At 47.8% G+C, this 7137-nt stretch overlaps 1 non-coding gene across 1 annotated transcript; it reads right to left on the reverse strand.

Annotated features, from left to right (window-relative positions):
* Positions 1 to 1029: 1029 nt before the first annotated feature.
* LOC139253110 (U2 spliceosomal RNA) lies at positions 1030 to 1211 on the reverse strand. Its single transcript, XR_011591899.1, has one exon. It is a non-coding gene; the product is annotated as a U2 spliceosomal RNA (small nuclear RNA).
* Positions 1212 to 7137: the final 5926 nt, after the last annotated feature.

Raw genomic sequence — 7137 nt, forward strand, 5'->3', positions numbered from 1 at the left:
GAGCCAAGTGATATACAAGGTCGACACAGTACCTGGCATAAGTACAAGTTAACTTTACACAATCCCTCTCGCGTTGCCCCGTGGTAAAGGTAGTTTATCTTATCCAGAGCCTAGGCGGGCCAAGTGATATACAAGGTCGACACCGTACCTGGCATAAGTACAAGTCAAATTTACACAATCCCCCTCGCGTCGCCCCGCGGTAATCGTATCCCAGTTAGTCTGTAAGTCCAATCAGCGCCTAGACGGGCCAAGTGATATACAAGGTCGACGTCGTACCTGACTTGGACACTTATTTTCTAAGTTTTAAAGGTATTCGACAGATTGACCTGGATCTCATTCTGACGCTACCTGAGAACCAGTGAGTGGCCAAACTTTCCTCAGACTTTTGGACTAGAGGAAACCGAAGTGGTATTTAAAGAATACTCACTCCAGTGGCCATTTTCCTCCCGTCTCGTCCAAGGCTAGTTCGGCTCTTAATTCGCAAGCTTTCGGCAGTCGTCCGTTGAGATCCCACTTCTGACACCAAATGTTGATACGGATTCTTTTCCCTCAATCTGTTTCAGCGAATATACTGATTCAAACACTTTAAAGTTTAGTTCAGACTAACTTTATTCAGGCTTCATCGATGAAGGGTCTTGCTCTGATAAAGGGGCACTGACTCGATGAGTCTGTCGAATCCATCAGAGCAAGCAAAAATCATTACAAAATCAATACATTTATACAGTTCGTGAATGGTACCACCCCTTTTCATTGTCCTATCACATCAGCTACTGTGGCATAGATACAAGCTAAATTAGTCATTTACACAGTTATTTAAGCAATGCCCCTAATCATGAGAGAAGATTAAGTCATCTCCAGCTTATCTTTGTTTTGCAGGCAAGGAAGACACAGTTCTGCTTCTCTGGGTATTCCCACAGTTTAGCTTCTACATCTGTTGCTACATTTTTTTTTGTTCATTCTTGTCAGATCAACTCCAGCGCCAAAGATCACTTTGCGCTATTACACTTGATCTTAGCCAAGATCAAGAGGGGAAGCTGCACCATTCCTGGAAATACTGCAATACCAGGTCGATGCATGGAGTGGACGGAGCAAGCCCCTGTTCCATCTCCCTGTTCCATAAAACAATTTAATATTTGGTCCCCAGATAGGGGATATTAAACTGATAAGAACAGATACTACACTTGATCTTAGCCAAAAGACCGAGAAGCGATCTGTTGCTACATTCCCATGATCAGACGGTCCCTCAAGGTTGTTTAACAAAGAAATGTCACTCATTGTTTTCCCTTACAGTGAGATCTAAAGAGTCAGCAACAACCATGAGCGGCCATTTTAGAACGAGTTAATACATTTGAAATTAGTACGGATAATACATATAAAGTTGGTAGCTACAGTGATACAGATTCTCATATGCTGGGTGTGTAATATGGTCTGTCCTGCCATCACAACTGGCTCACTGACGTGAACTGCCCAGACGGCACATCTAAGGCTGCGACGCATCGGGGCAGTCTGGCTACTACCAGTGATTGGAGGGTGGGGTAATAGGTTACTGGTCGTTTCCTATCTCTGTGTTCTTGTACTAATATAGCATTGTAAAAATCTCCTTGTTTATCACAGGAGAGGTGAAACGGTTTACTCATATCGGGCACCCCCAAAGCTAGGACATAGTCGGGACTTGCTTAACTTGCATATACGCCAATTCCTGTTCCGGTCCCCAGGTGACTGATTGTAATAGGGGCTACTAAGGACATGAACTCTGGGATAAAATTCCGGCAATAGTTTAAAAAGTCCTAAAACTTGCCTGACTCCCCTTACCTCTCCCTCTTCCCTCCACCCCCTCCCCTCACCACCGCTGTCCATCGGTCATCGGACATAGCCCTATGTTGGATGGTATGTCCCAGGTATTACACAGAAGTCTGACCTATGAATGCCTTTTTGGGACTTACTCGTAGTTCTGATTTATGTTTCTTGTTCACTGTGGTATTTGGCCAGATAACCTTCCTCTGCCTTGGGTCTATAAGGGTGCCCACCTCTTCTAACATATCCATCCCTAAAATAGTTCCTTCATTATTGGGGCACTTGGTTTTGATCGCCCTTTTAGTACTGTGGCGCATTTGACACCTACCCTTTTTACTTTATTTAATTTTTCATTTAGTTCTTCATTTTCTTTTTCTAATGATTTTATTTTTATTTCTTTTTAATCGTTTTCTTTTGTCATTCTTTCCTGATGTTCTTCCCCATCTCTACACATTCTTGAGTATTACAAATGCTTTATATTTCCTTATGCTTACTTTCCTTATTCCACCATTCCCTCTGGACTTCCTTCTGGAAACCATCCTCCTTGCTCCACCTTATCATGCTTTCTCAACAGATATTCTGTTATCCGACCCTGAAGTTCCCCTGATACATCGGTCATGTTGTTAACCGACCCCAGTACCGGTTACTCACAAATCTACATCGACACTTTTAAGTCTGGTCACTTTATTTCCTTCGCTTATGTTCCCGTGATTCTCATAACCATTTAGACTGGTTACTCGCAAGTCTATGTCTAAACTTGTCGTTGAAACTTTTAAGTCTGGTCACTTTACTTTTTTATTTAGGTTCCCATGACTCTCGTAACTCATTTGCGCAGCGCTGCCTTCTCGAACGTGGTCACTGTGACTCCGTATTGTACGTGAATCCCTGTTGGCCCGGCAAAACCACTGAGGAGATCGACAGACCTAATTATGAATAGTATATTAATTTTACTTACCCTCTTTTCTGTCGGTCTCCCAGGGTTTCAATCTCCGGACCTTCAGCGGACGGCAATTGTTGTGGGAAAAAACACCATTCGAAGTCACTTACATTCCACGATCCAAGAATTCTTTAATACAAGCATGCAGGGGAGAACGTTCGGCATCCCGAAGTCAAGTCCTGAAATCTCTCAACTTTACAATAGTTGTGGCAGCGTAATTATACATGATCAAGCGGAAGCGAAACTTAACAGTTGTCAAGCTAAGAGCTTACGTGATCAACAACCGAGCAACTGTCAATTGTTAATCACGTAAACTCTCAGCAGATGTATTCTGTTATCTCAACTGTCTTATGTTTGCCCATTGCCTCTGCAACAAGGTTTCATCTTTACCCACTCATCAGCATCATAGACGGTCCTTTGGAGTCAAGGATGACTTGCTTCCACACTAGAAATGAGTTCTCGGGTGTCTAAAGAGTCCAATGCGGGACCTACAATCTCTGTCACAGGTGGGGCAAACGGTGGTTGAAGGAACAGGTCGGGTGCGGTGCCATGAACTCCTTCCACTGTCGACGCTTGGCTTCAGCGAAGAGACTCAAGGTGTTCAGTGCCTTCCTGGATGCTTTTCCTCCACGTTGGGTGGTCTTGGGACAGGGATCCCCAATTGTCGGTGGGGATGTTACATTTTTTCAAGGAGGCTTTGAGAGTGTCCTTGAAGAGTTTCCTCTGCCCACGAGGCTCGCTTGCCATGTCGGAGCTCCAAGTAGAGCGCTTGTTTTGGGAGTCTTGTGTCGGACATGCAGACGATGTGACCCGTCCAGTGGAGCTGATCGGGCATGGTCAGTGCTTCAATGCTGGAGATATTGGCCTGAGCGAGGACACTGACGTTGATGTGCCTATCCTGCCAATGGATTTGCAGGATCTTGCGAAGGCAGTGTTGATGGTACTTCTCCAGTGTTTTGAGGTGCCTGCTGTACATAGTCCATGTCTCTGAGCCATATAGCAGGGCGGGTATCACCACTGCTCTGTAGACCATGAGCTTGGTGCCAGGTTTGCGGTCCTGGTCTTCAAACACTCTTTTCCTCAGGCGACCGAAGGCTGCACTGGCGCATTGAAGGCGGTGTTGGATCTTGTCGTCAATGTCTGCCCTTGTTGATAGTAGGCTCCCGAGTTATAGAAAATTGTCCTCATTGTCCAAGGCCTCGTCGTGAATTTTGATAACCGAGGGGCAGGTTGGTAGAGGACCTTTGTCTTACAGATGTTTAGTGTAAAGCCCATGCTCTCGTACACCTCGGTAAAGGTGTTGATGATGGCTTGGAGTTCGGCCTCCGAGTGTGCGCAAACGCAGGCGTCGTCTGCATACTGTAGTTTGATGACGGAGAATGGGACGATCTTGGATCTGGCCTGGAGGCTGCGGAGGTTGAACAGATTCCTATTTGTCCTGCAATTTAACTCCACTTCAGCGGGGAGCTAGCTAAGGGTGCGATTGGAGCATTGCAGCAAGGAAAATCGAGAGGAGCATTGGTGCGATGACGCAGCCCTGCTTGACCCCAGTCCGAACGTGGAATGGGTCAGGATCATGTGTTGCATGTCATCGTGCAACAGGCGGAGAATGGTGACTAACTTTTCAGGGCAGCCGAATCTGAGGAGGACGCTCCATAATCCCTCACGGTTGACAGTGTCGAAGGCTTTTGTGAGGTCGAAGAAGGCCAAGGGTTGGTGCTCTTCCCTGCATTTCTCTTGAATCTGCCACGCGGTGAATATCATGTCCATTGTGCCCCTTAGTAGGTGGAATCCGCATTGCGACTCTGGGAGGAGTTCTTCACCTACAGGAGGATTCTTGTGATGACTTTCCCGATGGTCGACAGCAGGGAGATTCCTCTGTAGTTATCGCAGTCGGACTTGTCACCTTTCTTGAAGATGGTCACAATTACAGCGTCTCAGAGATCTGGCATGATCTCCTCCTTCCAGATAAGAGAGATGAGGTTATGAATCCGCGCTAGTAGAGCTTCTCCACCATGTTTTAGTGCTTCGGCGGGAATTCCATCTGCTCCTGATGACTTGTTGTTCTTCAGTTGTCGGATGGCCTTATCAACCTCGTGCCGGGCTGGGGTTGTGCTGAGATGGTGGCGGGTGACATGCTGTGGGATGGAGTCGCGGACACTCACGTCGAAGACAGAGTCTCGGTTGAGGAGATCCTCGAAGTGCTCCTTCCAGCGGGCACTGACTGCCTCTCTGACCTTGATGAGCACCTCTCCGTTCTTGGCCAGTAGTGATGTAGGGCCTTGGGTAATGTACTGTTGCAGGTTCGGGATCGTGTCATTTACCGTAATGTGTACCATGGATGGTTCTAGGATCGGAATAATACGTTCCTGTGCCACTTGAACTTCGGTGTGTGGTTTGAAGCAGAAAGCGCTGTCGGTGACCGGGCACCAAGTATCCCAGTACACTCGATACTGGCCACGCTCGTGGTTATGGAAGAATGAGATGGGATCTCATAGAAACATAACAATTCTGACGGGATTGGACAGGTTAGATGCAGGAAGAATGTTCCTGATGTTGGGGAAGTCCAGAGCCAGGGATCACAGTCTTAAGGATAAGGAGTAAGCCATTTAGGACTGAGATGAGGAGAAACTTCTTCACTCAGAGAGTTGTGAACCTGTGGAATTCTCTACCACAGAAAGTTGTTGAGGCCAGTTCGTTAGATATATTCAAAAGGGAGCTAGATGTGGCCCTTACGGCTAAAGGGATCAAAGGGTATGGAGAGAAAGCAGGAATTGGGTACTAAAGTTGCAAAACTGATCAGCCATGATCATATTGAATGGTGGTACAGGCTCGAAGGGCCGAATGGCCTACTCCTGCACCTATTTTCTATGTCTCTATGTTACGCAGTATGTCCCATTGCCCGCATATGCTACCTCAGGTGCAACGTGCCTCTGGGCAATCACCTAAATGGTGCAATTGATGGGATCTCGACTCTCTGATTCAAATTTGCACTCTGGCCGATCGAACGCGTTCAAATGCTGGGGACACAATATGACGTGTGCACCCCTGCTCTGGCACCCCTTGAGGTCATTGCCAGTCATGGTGTGCTCCCACTTTATAACAAATGGTGGGACCGCATGACACTGCACGTGCACCCCTTCCCGTATGACCCCAATGTTCTCCACACTGTATATCGGCGCTGGTTGTGATGTCCCGCCCATTACCGGTATACGCAACACTATCCCCATGATTGTGTGGTTGGACCGATCGCAATCCACTGGGACTGGGTAGGCCTTGGAGGCTAGATGGAGCTGACACGGGCTCATCGAATTACTATACGGGCTGAGCGCAATGAGGTGCCGGTTGCTGATCCAAGATGGGATGCGACCTTGCTGGAGGTCCTCTAATTTACTCCGTCCCTCGCTCAGCAACCAGGCACCGTACAACACGCACACTTCGTTTCGTGCTGCCTGCACCGAGGCATTCCTGTCCTCCCGTATTAATGCATTTACGGTCTTTGCGTGTGTCTCCAGCTCTGTGATAACCTCTTTTAAATGGACAGTCATTGCCTGGTCCTCCTCTAACTCCGACCCGACCACCGCGTTCCCTTTCCCCAGGATTTTCTGCCGGTGGTCCTTTAAATGACTGATCTGCATCTGCAGCTGCATGTCGTCCATACTATTGACGAGAGATGTACCCGCGCTAAACGCCGTAGCGACATCATTGAGCACCCCTCGCCTCTGCCTCCTCGGACTAATGTTATCGTACACTCCCATATCATACAATCTTTCCCGACTCACATCCCTGTAACTGAGTTCAAAGAACTGACGGAACATTTCTTTAATGAACGTCTCATACAGCTGCTCAGTTTCTTTTGGACACCACTCAGGCAGATGTACCCCGGTTAGGTTTAAAATGACTGACGCGACCGCGTAATGCACCCCCTGGAATAAAACCTTTCCAGTCGGAACTAAAACTAAACCATTACCTGAGCCTGGTGTGGTGGCTGGACTCCTAACTTCTGTCGTCTGTACCAGTGGGGCTGTGGGCAGGGGTTTCCTCTTGTGTGCTACAAGTTCAGTGGCATTTATTGTGTTGGGAGGGTCTGGGATCACGCAGGAATCCATACTCCGATCCTATCTGATCCCCAACCCCGGCATCCTACCATTGCCTCAAGAAGGCACTCGGCACACCTGCTGGGCAGATCTTCTCCAACCCCCAAATTCACACATAAATTCCCTGTTCCTCCTTCCACCACTTGTCCCAGCACACTTCCACTCTCCCCTTTGACCCCGTGATCTGTCGGTACGTATCGTTCCCCAGTTGTTTCCAGTCCGCTGTCTGATTCACTGTGTCCTGACTCAATTTCCTGAGCCACCACCACCATCCCAGGGGAATGTGTCCCTTTCACTTCAAGCATACGC

The sequence above is a fragment of the Pristiophorus japonicus genome, chromosome 2 (genome assembly GCF_044704955.1).
Source record: "Pristiophorus japonicus isolate sPriJap1 chromosome 2, sPriJap1.hap1, whole genome shotgun sequence".
Taxonomy (NCBI): Eukaryota; Metazoa; Chordata; class Chondrichthyes; family Pristiophoridae; genus Pristiophorus; species Pristiophorus japonicus.